Source organism: Macaca nemestrina, chromosome 10, assembly GCF_043159975.1.
Source record: "Macaca nemestrina isolate mMacNem1 chromosome 10, mMacNem.hap1, whole genome shotgun sequence".
In the NCBI taxonomy this organism is placed as follows: Eukaryota; Metazoa; Chordata; class Mammalia; order Primates; family Cercopithecidae; genus Macaca; species Macaca nemestrina.
In genome coordinates this window covers 57675584-57698402 of record NC_092134.1, presented here as the reverse complement: position 1 = coordinate 57698402, position 22819 = coordinate 57675584, and the positions used below count along the sequence as shown (strand labels likewise).

General features: G+C 39.2%; 1 protein-coding gene and 1 long non-coding RNA gene across 17 annotated transcripts in view; one reads left to right on the top strand and one right to left on the bottom strand.

Moving 5' to 3' along the window:
- LOC105473335 (KRR1 small subunit processome component homolog) overlaps window positions 1–22819 on the bottom strand; it is a 443099-nt gene that overhangs the window by 169443 nt on the left and 250837 nt on the right. The gene's annotated exons all lie outside the window — the stretch shown is intronic.
- The window catches only part of LOC105473336 (uncharacterized), a 126290-nt gene that overhangs the window by 94527 nt on the left and 8944 nt on the right, over window positions 1–22819 (top strand). Inside the window, exons 8-9 of one of the 2 annotated variants that reach the window (XR_011609028.1) lie at window positions 10771–10868; window positions 21250–21354. This is a non-coding gene — a long non-coding RNA (uncharacterized lncRNA). The remainder of the gene's footprint in view (window positions 1–10770; window positions 10869–21249; window positions 21355–22819) is intronic. The other variant, XR_011609027.1, reaches the window with a different exon arrangement.

Below are 22819 nucleotides of genomic sequence, written 5' to 3'. Positions count from 1 at the left end.
ACATCGTGAAATTAATCTTCACTGGAGGCTTTCTCTACATAATCTCTGCTAGTTACAAAATTCTTCATAGAGGTTCTCAAGGAGTTTCAAAAGCTTTCTGCTCACCCAGCAGGATATGGCTCATTTTATAGCCTTTCATATATTACTTTAGAGAAGCACACAAACTTACCATCTTCCTCGCCTAATAGTAAAGGTTGATTGAGATCCTCTGGACTTGTGCTTTCATAGCTATTTTAATGCCCAAAACAACACATAACCAAGCATCCCTCCAGACTTTCAAAGTATCAACAAATAGTGTTTTTGAGCTTGTTTCTCTCAATTTTGGACTCTGTACATCTAATTATGTTTATAGCACGCATAATCCTATGACACCAACTGTCCAACAATCATATCACCATCCCCACATCTTCCCAGCTAAAAAGTGTTTACAATTCAGTGTCACAATTTGATTTTTTTTTTTTTTTTTGATTGATGATACTTAAGCAGCTGGGAGAATTAATGGAGTTCAGCAGAGGCCACAGTCCTAACCAGGGTTTGTAATTGATATCTGGGAGGCCGCGGCCTTTTCTTTCTGCAAAAGCAGTCTAATTAGTGAGGCCTGCATGTCTGTGCAAGGCAAGAGGAGAAGGTGGTGGAGGAGGAAACCTGAGGTCGCCTGAGGGTTTGAAACTGCTTGGCTTTCTAATCAGAACAGTTCCACAGAAGCAAAAGAGGTAGAGTGCTTCTAGAAAAGACAGACTCTTCAAACATATTTGCAACATGTATTGCTGCAAATACACATAACATACAGTATTTGCAATTTACAGTCATCATTCTCCAATTAATGTTCAAAAGAGTTTAGTGGTTTACTCCTCTAACCCTTAGGTATATAGAACATAAATTTATTCACTTAAAATTTAACTTGTCAATACACTTCACTTTGGAATATTTTTAAATAGTAAGTTCCTTGATTCACTTAAAATTACTTTATAATGCAATTAACAGAATTATTATTTTTTTTAATTTATTTATTATTATTATACTTTAAGTTGTAGGGTACATGTGCATAACGTGCAGGTTTGTTACATATGTATACTTGTGCCATGTTGGTGTGCTGCACCCATCAACTCATCATTTACATCAGGTATAACTCCCAATGCAATCCCTCACCCTCCCCCCTCCCCATGATAGGCCCCGGTGTGTGATGTTCCCCTTCCTGAGTCCAAGTGATCTCATTGTTCAGTTCCCACCTATGAGTGAGAACATGTGGTGTTTGGTTTTCTGTTCTTGTGATAGTTTGCTAAGAATGATGGTTTCCAGCTGCATCCATGTCCCTACAAAGGATGCAAACTCATCCTTTTTGATGGCTGCATAGTATTCCATGGTGTATATGTGCCACATTTTCTTAATCCAATCTGTCACTGATGGACATTTGGGTTGATTCCAAGTCTTTGCTATTGTGAATAGTGCTGCAATAAACATACGTGTGCATGTGTCTTTATAGCAGCATAATTTATAATCCTTTGGGTATATACCCAGTAATGGGATGGCTGGGTCATATGGTACATCTAGTTCTAGATCCTTGAGGAATCGCCATACTGTTTTCCATAATGGTTGAACTAGTTTACAATCCCACCAACAGTGTAAAAGTGTTCCTGTTTCTCCACATCCTCTCCAGCACCTGTTGTTTCCTGACTTTTTAATGATCGCCATTCTAACTGGTGTGAGATGGTATCTCATTGTGGTTTTGATTTGCATTTCTCTGATGGCCAGTGATGATGAGCATTTTTTCATGTGTCTGTTGGCTGTATGAATGTCTTCTTTTGAGAAATGTCTGTTCATATCCTTTGCCCACTTTTTGATGGGGTTGTTTGTTTTTTTCTTGTAAATTTGTTTGAGTTCTTTGTAGGTTCTGGATATTAGCCCTTTGTCAGATGAGTAGATTGCAAAAATTTTCTCCCATTCTGTAGGTTGCCTGTTCACTCGGATGGTAGTTTCTTTTGCTGTGCAGAAGCTCTTTAATTTAATGAGATCCCATTTGTCAATTTTGGCTTTTGTTGCCGTTGCTTTTGGTGTTTTAGACATGAAGTCTTTGCCCATGCCTATGTCCTGAATGGTACTACCTAGGTTTTCCTCTAGGATTTTTATGGTATTAGGTCTAACATTTAAGTCTCTAATCCATCTTGAATTAATTTTCGTATAAGGAGTAAGGAAAGGATCCAGTTTCAGCTTTCTACTTATGGCTAGCCAATTTTCCCAGCACCATTTATTAAATAGGGAATCCTTTCCCCATTTCTTGTTTCTCTCAGGTTTGTCAAAGATCAGATGGCTGTAGATGTGTGGTATTATTTCTGAGGACTCTGTTCTGTTCCATTGGTCTATATCTCTGTTTTGGTACCAGTACCATGCTGTTTTGGTTACTGTAGCCTTGTAGTATAGTTTGAAGTCAGGTAGCGTGATGCCTCCAGCTTTGTTCTTTTGACTTAGGATTGTCTTGGAGATGCGGGCTCTTTTTTGGTTCCATATGAACTTTAAAGCAGTTTTTCCAATTCTGTGAAGAAACTCGTTGGTAGCTTGATGGGGATGGCATTGAATCTATAAATTACCTTGGGCAGTATGGCCATTTTCACGATATTGATTCTTCCTATCCATGAGCATGGTATGTTCTTCCATTTGTTTGTGTCCTCTTTGATTTCACTGAGCAGTGGTTTGTAGTTCTCCTTGAAGAGGTCCTTTACATCCCTTGTCAGTTGGATTCCTAGGTATTTGATTCTCTTTGAAGCAATTGTGAATGGAAGTTCATTCCTGATTTGGCTCTCTGTTTGTCTGTTACTGGTGTTTAAGAATGCTTGTGATTTTTGCACATTAATTTTGTATCCTGAGACTTTGCTGAAGTTGCTTATCAGCTTAAGGAGATTTTGGGCTGAGACAATGGGGTTTTCTAAATATACAATCATGTCATCTGCAAAGAGGGACAATTTGACTTCTTCTTTTCCTAACTGAATACCCTTGATTTCTTTCTCTTGCCTGATTGCCCTAGCCAGAACTTCCAACACTATGTTGAATAGGAGTGGTGAGAGAGGGCATCCCTGTCTTGTGCCAGTTTTCAAAGGGAATTTTTCCAGTTTTTGCCCATTCAGTATGATATTGGCTGTGGGTTTGTCATAAATAGCTCTTATTATTTTGAGGTACGTTCCATCAATACCGAATTTATTGAGCGTTTTTAGCATGAAGGGCTGTTGAATTTTGTCAAAAGCCTTTTCTGCATCTATTGAGATAATCATGTGGTTCTTGTCTTTGGTTCTGTTTATATGCTGGATTATGTTTATTGATTTGCGAATGTTGAACCAGCCTTGCATCCCAGGGATGAAGCCCACTTGATCATGGTGGATAAGCTTTTTGATGTGTTGCTGAATCCGGTTTGCCAGTATTTTATTGAGGATTTTTGCATCGATGTTCATCAGGGATATTGGTCTAAAATTCTCTTTTTTTGTTGTGTCTCTGCCAGGCTTTGGTATCAGGATGATGTTGGCCTCATAAAATGAGTTAGGGAGGATTCCCTCTTTTTCTATGGATTGGAATAGTTTCAGAAGGAATGGTACCAGCTCCTCCTTGTACCTCTGGTAGAATTCAGCTGTGAATCCATCTGGTCCTGGACTTTTTTTGGTTGGTAGGCTATTAATTATTGCCTCAATTTCAGAGCCTGCTATTGGTCTATTCAGGGATTCAACTTCTTCCTGGTTTAGTCTTGGAAGAGTGTAAGTGTCCAGGAAATTATCCATTTCTTCTAGATTTTCCAGTTTATTTGCGTAGAGGTGTTTATAGTATTCTCTGATGGTAGTTTGTATTTCTGGGGTCGGTGGTGATATCCCCTGTATCATTTTTTATTGCGTCAATTTGATTCTTCTCTCTTTTCTTCTTTATTAGTCTTGCTAGCGGTCTGTCAATTTTGTTGATCTTTTCAAAAAACCAACTCCTGGATTCATTGATTTTTTGGAGGGTTTTTTGTGTCTCTATCTCCTTCAGTTCTGCTCTGATCTTAGTTATTTCTTGCCTTCTGCTAGCTTTCGAATGTGTTTGCTCTTGCTTCTCTAGTTCTTTTAATTGTGATGTTAGAGTGTCAATTTTAGATCTTTCCTGCTTTCTCTTGTGGGCATTTAGTGCTATAAATTTCCCTCTACACACTGCTTTAAATGTGTCCCAGAGATTCTGGTATGTTGTATCTTTGTTCTCATTGGTTTCAAAGAACATCTTTATTTCTGCCTTCATTTCGTTATGTACCCAGTAGTCATTCAGGAGCAGGTTGTTCAGTTTCCATGTAGTTGAGCGGTTTTGATTGAGTTTCTTAGTCCAGAGTTCTAGTTTGATTGCACTGTGGTCTGAGAGACAGTTTGTTATAATTTCTGTTCTTGTACATTTGCTGAGGAGTGCTTTACTTCCAATTATGTGGTCGATTTTGGAGTAAGTACGATGTGGTGCTGAGAAGAATGTATATTCTGTTGATTTGGGGTGGAGAGTTCTATAGATGTCTATTAGGTCTGCTTGCTGCAGAGATGAGTTCAATTCCTGGATATCCTTGTTAACTTTCTGTCTCGTTGATCTGTCTAATGTTGACAGTGGAGTGTTGAAGTCTCCCATTATTATTGTATGGGAGTCTAAGTCTCTTTGTAAGTCTCTAAGGACTTGCTTGATGAATCTGGGTGCTCCTGTATTGGGTGCATATATATTTAGGATAGTTAGCTCTTCCTGTTGAATTGATCCCTTTACCATTATGTAATGGCCTTCTTTGTCTCTTTTGATCTTTGATGGTTTAAAGTCTGTTTTATCAGAGACTAGTATTGCAACCCCCGCTTTTTTTTTGTTCTCCATTGGCTTGGTAAATCTTCCTCCATCCCTTTATTTTGAGCCTATGTATGTCTCTGCCTGTGAGATGGGTCTCCTGAATACAGCAGACTGATGGGTCTTGACTCTTTATCCAGTTTGCCAGTCTGTGTCTTTTAATTGGAGCATTTAGTCCATTTACATTTAAGGTTAAGATTGTTATATGTGAACTTGATCCTGCCATTATGATATTAACTGGTTATTTTGCTCGTTAGTTGATGCAGTTTCTTCCTAGCCTCGATGGTCTTTACATTTTCGCATGTTTTTGCAATGGCTGGTACCGGTTGTTCCTTTCCATGTTTAGTGCTTCCTTCAGGGTCTCTTGTAAGGCAGGCCTAGTGGTGACAAAATCTCTAAGCATTTGCTTATCTGTAAAGGATTTTATTTCTCCTTCACTTATGAAACTTAGTTTGGCTGGATATGAAATTCTGGGTTTAGAATTCTTTTCTTTAAGAATGTTGAATATTAGCCCCCACTCTCTTCTGGCTTGGAGAGTTTCTGCTGAGAGATCTGCTGTTAGTCTGATGGGCTTCCCTTTGTGGGTAACCCGACCTTTCTCTCTGGCTGCCCTTAAGATTTTTTCCTTCATTTCAACTTTGGTGAATCTGGCAATTATGTGTCTTGGAGTTGCTCTTCTCGAGGAGTATCTTTGTGGCGTTCTCTGTATTTCCTGGATTTGAATGTTGGCCTGCCCTACTAGGTTGGGGAAGTTCTCCTGGATGATATCCTGAAGAGTGTTTTCCAACTTGGTTCCATTTTCCCCCTCACTTTCAGGCACCCCAATCAGACGTAGATTTGGTCTTTTTACATAATCCCATACTTCTTGCAGGCTTTGTTCATTTCTTTTTCTTCTTTTTTCTTTTGGTTTCTCTTCTCGCTTCATTTCATTCATTTGATCCTCAATCGCTGATACTCTTTCTTCCAGTTGATCGAGTCGGTTACTGAAGCTTGTGCATTTGTCACGTATTTCTCGTGTCATGGTTTTCATCTCTTTCATTTCGTTTATGACCTTCTCTGCATTAATTACTCTAGCCATCAATTCTTCCACTTTTTTTTCAAGATTTTTAGTTTCTTTGCACTGGGTACGTAATTCCTCCTTTAGCTCTGAGAAGTTTGATGGACTGAAGCCTTCTTCTCTCATCTCGTCAAAGTCATTCTCCGTCCAGCTTTGATCCGTTGTTGGCGATGAGCTGCGCTCCTTTGCCGGGGGAGATGCGCTCTTATTTTTTGAATTTCCAGCTTTTCTGCCCTGCTTTTTCCCCATCTTTGTGGTTTTATCTGCCTCTGGTCTTTGATGATGGTGACGTACTGATGGGGTTTTGGTGTAGGTGTCCTTCCTGTTTGATAGTTTTCCTTCTAACAGTCAGGACCCTCAGCTGTAGGTCTGTTGGAGATTGCTTGAGGTCCACTCCAGACCCTGTTTGCCTGGGTATCAGCAGCAGAGGCTACAGAAGATAGAATATTTCTGAACAGCGAGTGTACCTGTCTGATTCTTGCTTTGGAAGCTTCCTCTCAGGGGTGTACTCCACCCTGTGAGGTGTGGGGTGTCAGACTGCCCCTAGTGGGGGATGTCTCCCAGTTAGGCTACTCAGGGGTCAGGGACCCACTTGAGCAGGGAGACTGTCCCTTCTCAGATCTCAACCTCCGTGTTGGGAGATCCACTGCTCTCTTCAAAGCTGTCAGACAGAGTTGTTTGCGTCTGCAGAGGTTTCGGCTGTGTTTGTTATTGCCCTGTCCCCAGAGGTGGAGTCTACAGAGACAGGCAGGTTTCCTTGAGCTGCTATGAGCTCCACCCAGTTCGAGCTTCCCAGCAGCTTTGTTTACCTACTTAAGCCTCAGCAATGGCGGGCGCCCCTCCCCCAGCCTCGCTGCTGCCTTGCCGGTAGATCACAGACTGCTGTGCTAGCAATGAGGGAGGCTCGGTGGGTGTGGGACCCTCCCGGCCAGGTGTGGGATATGATCTCCTGGTGTGCCTGTTTGCTTAAAGCGCAGTATTGGGGTGGGAGTTACCCGATTTTCCAGGTGTTGTGTGTCTCAGTTCCCCTGGCTAGGAAAAGGGATTCCCTTCCCCCTTGCGCTTCCCAGGTGAGGCGATGCCTCGCCCTGCTTCAGCTCTGGCTGGTCGGGCTGCAGCAGCTGACCAGCACCGATCGTCCAGCACTCCCCAGTGAGATGAACCCAGTACCTCAGTTGAAAATGCAGAAATCACCGGTCTTCTGTGTCGCTCGCCCAGAATTATTTTTAAAGTAAGTTTCTTTGAGGCCTATTATTTGATTTTTTAAATTATTTTTTAAAATAATTTTATATATAGATAATAAAATGGTACAAAGTCTGAAGAACTCAGGGGACCATCTTTATATCATTCAGCTTATTTGGTAGAGACCAGACTGGGAGAAAGGGGAAGAGTTTTGATGGCATAAAGACCTGTATAAATTTTTTTTAAATGATTAATATTCTTTAACTTCAAATTTATGAAGCAACTGATTTTGTGTAATGCTTACTTTATTATAATTTTTTCCTTCGTCAAACACATATTTCCATTCCTTTGTTTTCAAATGCGTTGCTTAAAATAAAAAGATTTACTTTTAGACTCTCTCTGTTCTTGACTACTGAAGTTTTCTTTTAATTTCACCCTCTTAAGGTCAGAAGAATATTTGCTTTTCATTTTGCCATGATCATGTAAACCTCAACTCTTTTGAATGCTTTCTTCATAATTTTTCTGTACATTAAATTGAAAATTCATCTCACTCATAATACCCCATACAAGTCTCTCTTACATTTTATCTACTCTCCTGCCTATGACATTCATTTCTTTTTCTGTCCTTTGTTTGCTTACTGGTTTGTTTTTATTTAATGGCCCACATAATGCTTTGAATTTTGTGTCCTTTAAAATTTAATATGTATACATTATAAATTTCCCAACCCATTGTATAAATAAATTAGTATATTCATATTCATTTATTCGAATTTGTTATCGATTATCAGAGACTAAATAATTCAACAAATGTAAATTCAGTACTAAATTTAGAATAAAGCCAAGTGAACTGGTAATCAGGAGACAACATTCCCATGTAAGACTGCAAATCCCAGAAAGGCAGTGACTACGTGGTGTTGTTCACTTTTGTATTCTGGGTGGTTAGCAAATTTTCTGACACAGGCACATAGAAGGCATTCAACAAGTGTTTATAGAGCAAATGAACTCCGGGAAGTCAGTATTATCATTTTTCCCATTTTGTTAATGAGGTCACATCATTATTAAGTGGTAAAGCCAATATTCAAACTCCAATATGGAGTTCACATTCTTAATTACTATGTAATATTGCCTCTGTTGGAAATAAAGGAGAGGTGTCAAACCACTCTTAGAATTAGGCTTTGTCAAATATATGAGACATTAACTGACTTAGCCAATAACAAAAAGAAATTTTCACTATTACACGAAGATTTTTAAAAGAAATAGAATATTCTCATATAATCTCATTCAAGCATAGAAAACATAGAATATTAACTATTTAAATCATGGGAAACCATTAACATATAATTTCTGCTGCAGCGTTTACTTTACCAAATGTCAAAGCATTGTAATTGCAGGCTTGCAAAAATGGTAAATGAATGGAAGAGTTCACTCCTAGGTGTATAAAAAAGATGGAGATCAATATTGTGCTATTACTGCTTGGTTTGCACATCAGAAGAAACATGTGAAGCAAATGCCAAGGCACCACAGTGGAGATCAATGCACTCAGCAAACAGATGGATTCATCTCTGAGATGCCAATAAGTAGATCCTAAATACTTTTCTCTCTAGAAAACCTGTGTGCCTAATTTTCATCTTAAAAGCTCAAATGTATATTTTGCACTCTGGGCTTCATTGTAGATTGCATAATGATCCATTATGTACTAGAAGTCAAGAGTCTAGTATCAGTTAGTTGCTTCTGAATGTTTAAGGCTACCAAACCCTGGCATTGCTCTGTACAAATGATATATTTGGTTTGCAAAGCCTCAGAAGGTAATGACATAAAGTCCTTCAAAGCTGTCAAGAATCACTGCAGAGAAGACACATGATAATCAATTATAGTTCCAGTAAGCAGCATTTAATTTTTTTGAATTTAGTTCAAACTTTGAAGGTGTTTTGACTGATGAGAAATCCTAGGGCTCTGACACAGGATCTCTTAAGGCAGAAGAGCCTCCCAGGCACCCACTGAAATTCAACCATAAAGGAGTGGAGGGTTGTGGGAATGTATCACTGATTCATGTCAATAGTCTCATAACTATTCACAATCATAGACACCCTCTGCAAAATATCCAATCTCAAAAAGGGTTCCTTACTAGGAAAACAGAATAATTTCAACCATTAGAGTTACCTGGTGGATTTTTGAAGTGAACAAGAGCAGAAAGTATTCCTAAATACTGACTTTGGAAAATCAGACCTGGTTTTGATGACCCATATTGCTAGGACACTAGGAAAAGTCCTGGACAGTGCTCTTCTCCAGGATCAAGTGCAGTCGGCACACAATGGAAAGCCCACTGTGAAATAATGCTGCTGTGAGCTTTTGGAGCTGAGGGTGAACTGGAAAGAATGATGGCTGAGCACAATCCAGAATGAAGTAGGCTTTTGAGATGGAAACCTTGAAATCTCAGCTCTGGAAAGACATTTTCTGAGCTAGTTCTGCAAAGATGCAGAGGCCATCTCTGCATTACTACTAAGCAACCTAGTACTGAAATGGTGTCTTACGAAAAATAATCTGTCAAGATATATTTATTGGATTGCTGGAGAAGGATTAGATCTTAGTCTTCTCTAGAAACAGACTGTCCATGGTCTTTGATCAATCTTTTAATTCATTTTTAAACTTTTATCAAGCATCTTATTTGGTCAAGGATCTGATAATCCTGTCTAAGGTAGTCCATATATTACAAACTACATGTGTCATTGTACTAAGAAGTGAAAATATGACAGTGGTGTCTCTTGATTATCTCTATACTACTATTGAAACTACTTATTTGCACCAGGCTTTTATAGGCCACTGAGTATACATATTAACTCTGTTAATCACCACACCTCCTTGCATTGGTCCCATTTTATAGATAAAGGAATAAAATAGAATGCTGCCCAAATTTGTATACATTTGAGTAACAGAACCAAGACCTGAACACAGGTTAATCTTACCAGGGCCACTGCAGGATCATCTCTGGGAACTGCTTTCCGAAAAGGCCTTCCAAAATTAAAAGATTACCTTGCTCAGAAGCCAAATGGAACTCTGTCATTCAAAATTTATCTAAACTATTCTTGAAACTGTGAATATCACCTGCAGTTTCTTGAAGAGAAATGACTCTCTGTGTGAGTTAGGTAACATATGCAGCTCATATGATACACATCCAATGAATGATTTTTCCTCTAGAGTAACAGTTAAGCTATTGGTTCTAGAGTTAGACCATCTAATCCCATAATACTGGCTCTAGGTATGTAACTTTGGGCAGGTTACATTACTTCTTTGAGCCTCTGTTTTGTTATCTATAAAAGGTGTAATAATAGTATCTATTTGATAGAGTTACTATGACAATTAAATGAACATGTCTATATGAGGTGATTAGCACTATATTAAACCCTAAATAGATGCTATTTTTTTCATATTTCCTCTTTCCTTTAATTCAGGCTACATTATGCAACCAAATATAGATGATTTAAGTATTAAATACAATCAAAGAGAAATAAGGCTAATATATATCAAGGCTAATTAACACACATATTTATTTGGCCGGGCGCGGTGGCTCATGCCTGTAATCCCAGCACTCTGGGAGGCCAAGGCAGGTGAATCACCTGAGGTCAGGAGTTCGAGAAAAACTATGAAGTGGGTAAAGCTTGTCTTTTTTTTTTTTTTTTTTTTTTTTTGCAATGGCGTCTCACTGTGTCACCTAGGCTGGAATACAGTGGCATGATCTCGAATCACTGCAACCTCCGCCTCCCGAGTTCCAGCAATTCTCCTGCCTCAGCATCCCCAGGAGCTGAGATTACAGGTATGCACAACCATGTACAGCTAATTTTTGTATTTTTAGTAGAGACGGGGTTTCACCATGTTGGCCAGGGTAGTCTAGAACTCCTGACCTCAAGTGATCCACTCACTTCAGCCTCCCAAAGTGCTGGGATTGCAGGCGTGAACTACTGCGCTGGCCTAAGCTTGTCTTTTTTGTTCTTAGTCTCCAAATTGCAGACACCACCTGCAACTTGTATTACTACTAAGCAACCTAGTACTGAAATGGTGTCTTATCCAAAATAATCTGTCAAGATATATTTATTGGATTCCTGGAGAAGAATCAGATCTTTTATAGACTCTTTCTCTATAGTAAAGCCTGATTTTAAGTATGAACCTAGAATTTATTTGCAGTAAGATGTAAATGCATTCATTCAATAACAAACATATACTAAATGATCATTTTAACTGATTACAGCCTGAAATAATTCCAGGAATGCTTTAAAAAAAATGTACACTTCAGAACTAAAGCCACTTTTATAGATTATCTATTCTAAAATGATCAAGCTAAAAGGTAAGGAAATTGAGATCCTGAGAACTTTATATTTAATAAGAACCAAAAGAATAAAGCTGTATTAGTGGCGTCTTTGGCATGAGTCAACAGACGGGGAATATACAACAACAGGGTAACATCATTAAATCACTTATTCAGATAGCTGGTCCCCAGTTCATTCCTAAAAACAGTCTTATCCATAGGTCCAAGAAAAGCTAGTTGTTCATTTGAAGCAGAGGGTTGCGGGAGATACCAAATGTTCCCATATGCTTCTAGGGATGTTCTGGGCTTGTTTTCTCATCACCAGTATGCTTACCATCATCATTTCCAACAGGCTTCCTACCTAGAAAAAGAATTACCATCTCTCTTTACATGTTTTTCAAATCATTATAATTAAATTCTTCAATCTTAATGCCCAATTCTAAGTGTTTCTAGCTAGTCAGAAGGGCATTAAGAAAGCAGATCAAGAACTGGGTGGTAATTTTATGTGTGAACAGAATGTCATTAATTTGAAAGGTCACCTAACTCTGTATCTCTAAGAAATGAGAAACGGTTAATCAAGGACAGTGGGGTCTGGCATCACTCTCACAGACAGTGAAGAGTAAAGCATTACTTTGGAACACTTTACTCCAAACAGCTATGTGATGGCGAGGAATAGAATAGGTCATTTTTCTTTGTCACTGGACCAACATTTCTTTTAATACACAGTGTGATCAGTGAATCAGAAATGAATGTCCAAGGCCGGGCACGGTAGGTCACACCTATAATCGTAGTAGTCTGGGAGACCAAGGCAGGTGGATCACTTGAGGTCAGGAGTTCGAGACGAACCTGGCCAACATGGCAAAACTCTGTCTCTATTAAAATTACAAGAATTACCTAGGCGTGGTAGCATGCAACTGTAGTCCCAACTACTCTGGTGGCTGAGGCAGGAGAATCGCTAGAACCCGGGAGACAGAGTTTGCAGTGAGCGGAGATCACACCACTGCACTCCAGCCTGGGTGACGGAGCGAGACTCTGTTTCAGAAAAAAAAAAAAAAATGAATGTCCAGCCCAACCCTGAAAATGAAAAGCCAGAGTTCATGAGTAGCTTCTGTAAAAGAGAGGTTGCCACAGAAAAAGCTAAAAATGTGAAAAGGACTTCAGTTTACCAAGAAACCCTCTAGCCATTCACTTATCACAAGGCAGTGTCTGTGGCCCTCTTGAAATAGGCCCTTTGCTCCTGTTCCTTGTCTAAATGCACCAAATCACTAGTAGACAGTTGTACTCTGAGCACAAAGTGATGATCCCTGGAACCCTGAAAACTATTTCCCACTTTGTCCACTTACATACCAATCTTACAAGCTTCATGAAAACAACTGTAATAGACCATTAAACTGGTATTCTTATTGTCTTAGAATTTTAGCAGAGGCCCAAACACTGAGTATAATTATGCCCAAACCTGTACTAAGACCCTGTACATCTTGATATATGGGCCCCTGACACACACAAAGATGGAGTTTTGGTTCATCACCCCTAAGAACATGAGTGGTGAAGATGTTCTTGGAGACTTGTCAGTGGTTTATGCATTCCCTCCACACACAATAGTGTAGGAGAAGGAAGTGCTTCTGCTCCCCTACCAACCAAACCAAATGAGGAAGGCTTCAGAAACCCACCCGGAGCACTACACTTGTGTCTACTGGAAGTTAGGTGGCACAGGCTGCGGTATCTGACTAAACCTGAACAATGTAAATATGAGAGCCTGATTCAACACCCTTGAGAACTGAGTGAGAAAAGGAGGGCTACAATGGAAGTTAATTGTACTCTCACCAATGGGTGGGGAAAAAATTGCATTCTGAGAACCAAGTATGGATTCCATAGAAGGGAGCTGACCTTTAATCATATTGGTAGGGACCCTGAATAAGAGGCCCACCTTGAAGGATGAAGTGACACCAAGAGAGAATCTGAGGAGCAGGCTGGGTGCAGTGGCTCACACCTGCAATCTCATCACTTTGGGAGGCCAAAGGGGGAGGATCACTTGAAGTCAGGAGTTTGAGAGCAGCCTGACCAACATGGTGAAACCCCATTTCTACCCAAAACACAAAAATTAGCCAGGCATGGTGGTGCATTTCTATAATCCCAGCTACCTGGGAGGCTGAGGCAGGAGAATTGCTTGAACCCAGGAGGCAGAGACTGCAGTGAGCCAAGATCTTGCCACTGCACTCCAACCTGGGTGACAGAGTGAGACTCTATCTAAAATTTAAAAAAAAAAAAAAAAAAATCTGAGGAGCATGGGCCACTGGAAGTGAGAGGCTGAGAAAGAAACTGTGAATGGCCAATTGTAGGAGGCATCACCTGTGTCAGGGACCTGCAGCGAGAAAACCCACAGCTGTGGGCTCTTCTAATAACTCATAAAATCTCACCATGAACCAGTTTTGGCATATCTCCCTTGGCAGAGGTAGAGAGCCAAGAGAGCTAGAGAAAACCTTTCAATGTCTGAATTTTTCCCATCTATCTTTTCCCTCTCCGATCCCAGGGAATGGGGAAGGAGCACAAAAACTAGGAAGAAGAATGAAAGAGGCCACCAAGCCCACCTTTCCATTGCAGAGTTTTAGCCAGAACTGCGATCGGATGAATGAGATGAGATTTGACAGCATGCATATTGAACTATATTTTAAAGCTTGTATATTTTACAAGGATTCTTTCTTATTCCTTTGCTATTTATCCAAGCCACACATACCCTTGTTTTATTACTTGGAAATGAGACTGACTATACATGAAAAGCTCTGGAGTCTGCCCGAAATTTCACCTAATGGAAGGGAAGAAGAATTCAGCAGAATGGGTTTAAAGTGATAGGAATGGAAAAGAATAAAGGTGCTTTCTGCTTGCTTTTTAACAAGTCTAATTTATTTAATAAAGTGTTATATTGTGTTGGAGTTTATGCACACATTCTGCAATTAGTACTTTGGAGCTAATAATTACATTTCTCTAAATAATTGCAATGATGCTTCATGTTTATATTAACAACTTACATGTGTCAGACATTGTGCTAAATACTTTTACAAGCATTATTTCATTTGAGTTTAATGATCATCTTAAGAAATTCACTAAAACTATTTTACAGTTAAGGAAACAAAGCCTAGGTTAAGATCACACCGAAAATGGTGAAGGTAGAACCTGAACTCAGGTAGCCTGTCTACAAAGCCTAAATTCTTATTCAATAGGCTTTCCTTGTAAAACATTGAACTAGGCATTACACAAAATAATAAAATAGTTAATGCTTTTAATGCCTATGCCTATGCCAATATCCATTTTTATCATATTATTTTCCATTTTAAATATTCAGAAATTTTCACATTTTCTACATTTTTATCTAGGTGGCAGGAATGGGATTTTCAGCAATGAAGGAAATGATCTATATCTGTCCTGACCAATATAATAGTCACTAGCCACATGTGACTGCTGAGCACTTAAATGTGGCTGGTGCAATGGAGGAACTAAATTTTTACTTGAATCTTATTTAATTTTTTTTAACTTCAAACTTAAATGGCCATATGGGGCTAGTGGCTATGGCATCAGAATAACCAAAGATAATACTGCAGGCCTATCTTGGCCTGTCTGTCTATTGGCAGATCCAGGTATAACATATATCACACACACATAATAGAGACTCTAGATTACTTGAAAAAGAAAGTTCTAGATTAAGGAGGAGATAAGTGACTCATTTCAGCCAAAAATCCTACCACGAAAATCTACCTAATATCTAGGATGATGCCAAAGTTTCAAAGATTCCTTTGGATACAGAGATTATGGATTTCCAATATATTTTGGGATATTCTCACAGAATCCAAGCTGATGCACATTTTCATGTCACCAAATCAATTGTCATAAAACACTTTTTCCAAAATTAAAAAAAAAAAAAACATAAAAAGGAATCACTTCCCAATGGTTAGACTTAGATCAAGCTAAATATTTACTATCTGATGATCAAGGCAATTATCAACAGCTAGAGCATTCATTTGTTCTAGGCAACATTTTAAGAATGACATTCTGGAAACAATTTAAAAGATAGCAATCAAGATAAAGAAGGTCTGGAAAGATGGTCATATGAGAAGACATGGAATTGTTAACCAAAAGAGGAGGCACAGAGGTGGTATAGGTGCTGCCCTCAAGCAATTGAATGCTTGTCACACAGGAGAGAGAGTACTTATTCCATGCTATCCAAAGAGAAGGACTAAAGTCAAAAGGGAGGACTTAAAGGGAGATAGGATGCCCCATTGTAAGCAAAAGCAGGAAATTGAGCTATTCAGCAGAATTCACTATTTAAGAAGTAATGCACTCCAGCCACTAATTATGTTCAAACAGATTGCAGAAAATTTTAAATTATAGTTAAAAGGCAAGCCCAGGCCAGGCGTGGTGGCACACAACTGTAATCCTACCACTTTGGGAGGCTGAGGTGGGCGGATCACCACAGGTCAGGAGTTCAAGACCAGGCTGGCCAAAATGGTGAAACCCCGTCTCTACCAAAAATACAAAAAAATTATCCAGGCGTAGTGGTATACACCCATAGTCACAGCTACTCGGGAGACTGAGGCAGGAGAATCACTTGACCCCAGGAAGCAGAGATTGCAGTGAGCCAAGATTGTGCCATTGCACTGCAGCCTGGGTGACAAGAGCAAAACTCCACCTTAAAAAAAAAAAAAAAAAGCAAGTCAACACATTTCTATGGTATTTACTGAAAAGTTGTCACGGGACCTTCAGAACTCAAAAGCTTGGTTTAGCCATTACTTTTTGTTTTTGTTTTTTTAAAAGGAAGGTGTTTTGTGAATATTTATATGTTACTTATAAAATGTAAGTTATAGCTATATCTATGCTACATCTTGTCATTAAAATTTGGATATTTATCTAAATATATTTCCTAAAAGGGGCAAAGAGTTTTCTCATGAATTTTGTGATTTAACAGTTCTAAAGACTACTGATGTGTAACTTTGAGATGATGAATGTCTATTATAAGACATTATATTTGTTGGAATTAGTTGAAAATTCTGTGTGTTCTAGAACAGAGGCCTCAGAAATAACACCACACATCTACAACCATCTGATCTTTGAAAAACCTGACAAAAACAAGCAATGGGGAAAGGATTCCCTATTTCATAAATGGTGTTGGGAAAACTGGCTAGCCGTATGAAGAAAACTGAAACTGAACCCCTTTCTCACACCTTATACAAAAATTTAACTCAAGATGGATTAAAGACATAAACCTAAGACCTAAAACCATAAAAGCCCTAGAAGAAAACATAAGCAATACCATTCAGGACATAGGCATGGGCAAAGACTTCAAGACTAAAACACCAAAATCAATGGCAACAAAAGCCATAATTGATAAATGGGATCTAATTAAACTAAAGAGCTTCTGCACAACAAAATAAACTATCATCAGAGTGAACAGGTAACCCACAGAATAGGAGAAAATTTTTGCAGTCTATCCATCTGACAAAGGGCTAATATCCAGAATCTACAAAGAACTTAAATAAATTTACAAGAAAATAACAACACCATCAAAAAGTGGGCAAAGGATATGAGCAGACACTTTTCAAAAGAAGATATTTATGCAGCCGACAAACATGTGAAAAAAAACCTCATCATCACGGTCATTTGAGAAATGCAAATCAAAACCGTAATGAGATACCATCTCATGCCAGTTAGAATGGTGATCATTAAAATGTCAGGAAACAGCAGATGCTGGAGAGGATGTGGAGAAATAGAAACGCTTTTACACTGTTGGTGGGAGTGTAAATTAGTTCAACCATTGTGGAAGACAGTGTGGCAATTCCTCAAGGATCTAGAACCAGAATTACCATTTGACACAGCAATCCCATTATGGGGTACATACCCAAAGGATTATAAATCATTCTACTATAAAGACACATGCACACATATTTTTACTGCAGCACTGTTCACAATAGCAAAGACATGGAACCAACTCAAATGCCCATCAATGATAGACTGCATAAAGAAAACATGGCACGTGAAACCCCGTCTCTACTAAAAAATACAAAAAACTAGCCGGGCAAGGTGGCGGGCACCTGTAGTCCCAGCTACTCGGGAGGCTGAGGCAGGAGAATGGCGTAAACCCGGGAGGCGGAGCTTGCAGTGAGCTGAGATCCAGCCACTGCACTCCAGCCTGGGCGACAGAGCAATACTCCGTCTCAAAAAAAAAAAAAAAAAAAGAAAACATGGCACATATACACCATGGAATACTATGCAGCCATAAAAAAGGACGAGTTCATGTCCTTTGCAGGGACATGGATGAAACTGGAAACCATCATTCTCAGCAAACTAACACAGGAACAGAAAACCAAACACCACAGGTTCTCACTCATAAGTGGGAATTGAACAATGAGAACACATGGACACAGGGAGGGTAACATCACACACTGGGGCTTGTCAGGGACTTGGGGGTTAGGGGAGGGATAGCATTAGGAGAAATACCTAATGTAGATGATGGGTTGATGGGTGCAGCAAATCACCATAGCACGTGTATACCTATGTAACAAATCTGCACGTTCTGCACATATACACCAGAACTTAAAGTATAATAATACAAAAAAAGTGTGGTCCCAGCTGCTCGGGAGGCTGAGGCAGGAAAATGGTGTGAACCCAGGAGGAGGAACTTGCAGTGAGCTGAGATCGCACCACTGCACTCCAGCCTGGGCGACAGCGTGAGACTCCATTTAAAAAGAAAAAAAAAAGAAAAACAAAAAGAAAATTCTGTGTTTTCTAATAAAGTTGTAAATTATGTTTACATAGGAGGCAAAGTTTGCTGATCAATCCTGTGGAAATTAGTACAATTTAAGATACCACTGACATAACTCAACCTCTATAAAGTACTAAGTAAATTCTCTTAGAATTAGAAACATATCTAAAAGCATTCTTTCTTGTAAATACTATTTTGCAAGCCAAATATGACTTTAACAGATTAATTATAAGATGCAATGCCCAAATTCTTTTTTTCCAAAACATTTGCTCATACTTTTTCAGGAATTCATTTTCTCCCTTTTCTATTTATCCAAGTACCACCTATCCAAGGCCCTATGCAAGCCTCTTTACCATTAAGCCTTCCCAGATTGTCTCAGCCTCTTTTAAATTTACACCATGGTCATGCCTGCATTACTCGATGCTACACAGTCCTTACTATAGGATTCCTAAGTATTCTTTATCCTTGTGTATATTTCTGTTTAACTATGTTGGCTTATCCCTGTTCTAGCACAGTGACTTGCATTAAAAGGCCATGGTAAATGCTAATTACTTGATTGAGAAAAGTTGGAAAATCCATAGATGGGAGAACTGGCCAGACCAGGGAGAATTTCTATCCCGGTTATCTTTGCTATATAACAAATTACCTGAAAGTTTAGTGGCTTCAAAGAAGCATTTTATTATGTTCAAGGATTGATGGGGAATTGGAAAGGAGACATTAGGGCTGGCTTCTCTCTGCCATGAGGTCTGGGGTCTCAGATGAGAAGACTAATCATCAATTTCTGGAGCTGGAATTATCTGAAGACTTACTCATAACTGGTGTTTGAGAAGGAAAGGCTCAAAGTTTAAGACTGCTAAGCAGAGCACCCATCTGTGGCTTCTCTGTGTGGGTTGGTTTCTTCATAGCATGGCAGCCCCAGAGGAATTGGATAGGACTCCCAGAAGGAGTATTTCAGTACAACAAGTTAAAGCATTTTTGGACCTGGTCTCTGAAGTCGCATAGTGTCACTCCTACCATACTCTATTGGTTGAAGCAGTCACAAGCCTACCCAGTTTCAAAGGGGAGAAAACATAAACCCCACCTCTTCATGGGAGGAGTGGCAAGGTCACATTATCACATAGCATGTGGGATAGGAACTATTGTAGCAGTCATCTTTGGAAAGTACAACCTGCAATGTTTAAATTCTTTGGAAAATGCAATCTCTAACCCAGTTCTAGGCTTTAACAGACTATAGTTTTGGATATGTTCAGTCTGTGACCAAATGTTCTGGAACTACATGGAGTCCACAGCCAGAATATCTTGTTAATAACAATAGCACTAATAGACATCATTTGTTGACACACACTAATGAATACTTACCAACGTCTTACAAGCATTTCCTAATTCCTCAAATCGACGCTATGATAAAGGGCAAATCATTATTCCATTTTACTAACAAGAAAATTGTGGCGCAAAATTGTCAAGTGAGTTGGGCAAGGTCAGTGGAAGCAAGATTTGATATCAGCCATGTCTGTCTGACTCTGGAGTCTAGCTTCTTAATCCTGAAGCTGTACTGACTCCATATATGACATTGTCAGAGGCATGTGAACCAGAGCCACCCCATCTGGAATAGGAGCTGTGTAAAATAAGGCTGAGACCTACTGGGCTGTGTTCCCAGAAGGTTAAGGCACTCTAGGTCATAGGATGAGATAGGAAATCAGCACAAGATACAGGTCATAAAGATGTTGCTGATAAAACAGTTTGCAGTAAAGAAGCCAGCCAAAACCCACCAAAACCAAGATGGCAAACAGAGTGATCTCTGGTTGTCCTCACTGCTACACTCCCACCAGTACCATGACAGTTTATAAATGCCATGGCAATGACAGGAAGTTATCCCATCTGGTCTAAAAAGGGGAGGCATGAATAATCCACCCCTTGTTAATCATATCATCCAGAAATAACCATAAAAATGGGCAACCAGCAGCCCTCAGGGCTGTTCTGTCTATGGAGTAGCCATTCTTTTATTCCTCTACTTTCTTAATAAATTTGCTTTCACTTTACTCTGTGGGATCTCCCTGAATTCTTTCTTACGCAACATCCAAGAACCCTCTCTGGGGTTCTGAATCAGGACCCCTTTCCTGTAACAACATTGTTCATCTTAAAGGCTTCAAAGCCCTTCATTCTTATAGCTCTTCGTAAATAACAAGGTCTATGTGGGGAATGTTGCTTTTATCACTGATTCCTCCTGTAGCATGTTATATTGTTCCTGGTTATGTTTCAGCATGCACAAGCCCTTCTGGAAACTTTGAAAAATTATGTTTCATTCTGTTCCTCTAACCACAACTTGGTCATAAATGCTTCTGGAATTTGTTTTCATCAGCTCAGCGCATCGTTTCTTCCTTTGCTCTTGCCTGCCACAGCAATGTCAAAGCAGCAAGCAAAAACACATCCACTGATAATTCTTTTTATCTTCTAACAGCAACTTTTGTTTCTATGTCTGAATCATCCTTTAGGGCTCATACCCTGTTCTGGAGTGAATGTATTATATCATGTATTTGGAAGAGGTTTTGTTGAGTGCCTGGGTGACGGTTTTCTCCAACTTACGGGCAGAACGTTCTTGTCGCTTACTGCCCGAATTTTTCCAATCTAGTTAAACACAAATTAGTGAAACCTGAGATACCATGAGGACTCATTGAAGAGAAACTGCCAAACCTTTGAAAAACAGAATTTCCACATAGATTTCCCTACCGCTATGTTTGTCAATTTGTAGAAAGCTAAGAATACTCCAAGTAGTGATTAACGGTCTGAATGAAATTGCACATACGCCCAAAAAAGCCCATTTAATAAACCAACAATGGGAGGTACAACTGTGGATCAACTGCTCCACATTTTTCTCCTTGGAGGTTCAAATGCAGCAATGAAACTAAGCTGGTACTTGAATGAAGTGATTTTCCTCCCTGAAAAGGAATCATGTTTCATCTCTACTTTCTAAATTCTTTTTTGTTTTGCCAGACATCTATTCCTTGTATTACTTTAGAAAGCCACAAATTGTCTAGCGGCAGGTGGTCTAGCTTTGAAAGATGCTAATATACACCATTCAACTAGAATCTCTCAGACTGTTTAATTGGAATTTTGTTTTGTTTTGTTTATCTGTGTGTTTAGCATTAGCAGGGGGAACAGAAAACTGTCTCTCCTTCAGGCTGAACACTTGGGAACAGACTTCCAAACATCAACTTAAAAGCCAAGAAAGAAGAAAAAATACTTCAGGTAACATAACAGCTGCTGAGCTCCACAGAACACAATTACTAAAAACATCTTGTATAGCTGTGAAGGGACATTGAAAGAGCTTTTAGCTAGTATAGGTTCCTGGGTAGATTTTAAATGTTCTAAGACAACGTGTAGATATATCAATGGAGAACATACACATCTGGAAAAAATCACAAAATAACTGGGATAGAAAAAGAAGGAAGACAAATTCCCTACAACAGCCACTGAACTACAGCAACCCATGAAATGCAAGGATGGATTAAACAGCAATACATTCTCTAAGAAATTTAATAGGATTATGTACAGAATATAGTACTCATTTCATTTCCTAGAATGATAAAGGCTCTCATCACTGGTCATTAGAGAAATGCAAATCAAAACCATAATGAGATACCATCTCATGCCAGTTAGAATGGCAATCATTAAAAAGTCAGGAAACAACAGATGCTGGAGAGGATGTGGAGAAATAGGAACACTTTTACACTGTTGATAGGAGTGTAAATTAGTTCAACCATTGTGGAAGACAGTGTGGCAATTCCTCAAGGATCTAGAACCAAAAATACCATTTGATCCAGCAATCCCATTATGGGTACATACCCAAAGGATTATAAATCATTCCACTATAAAGACACATGCACATGTATGTTTATTGCAGCAGTGTTCATGATAGCAAAGACTTGGAACCAAACCAAATGCTTATCAATGATACACTGCATAAAGAAAATGTGGAACATATACACCATGGAATACTATGCAGCCATAAAAAAGGATGAGTTCCTGTCCTTTGCAGGGACATGGATGCAGCTAGAAACCATCATTCTCAGCAAACACAAGAACAGAAAACCAAACACTGCATGTTCCCACTCATAAGTGGGAGTTGAACAATGAGAACACATGGACACAGGGAGGGGAACATCACACACCAGGGCCTGTCATGGGGTGAGGGGCTAGGGGAGGGATAGCATTAGGAGAAATACCTAATGTAGGTGGTGGGTTGATGGGTGCAGCAAATCACCATGGCATATGTATACCTATCTAAGAAACCTGCAAGTTCTGCACATGTATCCCAAAACTTAAGGTATAATAATAATTTTTAAAAAGATAAAGGCGAAAAGGAATCTCAAAACAACAGTCTGCATAACCTTCTTATCTTATGTTTTATTTTGTTTGATAAGAGGACAATAAAGTAGATAATTATCAGTATAAATGGGAGTAGCTACTGGCAACCTAGCTTCTGGGCCATTACCCTTCCCATCACACTTCTTGGTACCTATGTTTTACAGAGTTGCTTGCAGTATTGTTATATGAGTCATTTCATTATATCTTCACATATGAGATATCAGAAAAGGCATCAGTTCATTTTAAAGATGATGCATTTACTTAAATGCAATTAAATATAGAAAGTTTAATGTCCCAGTGCTAGTTACATAGATAATGATATAAACAAGACCAAACCCCAGGCCTC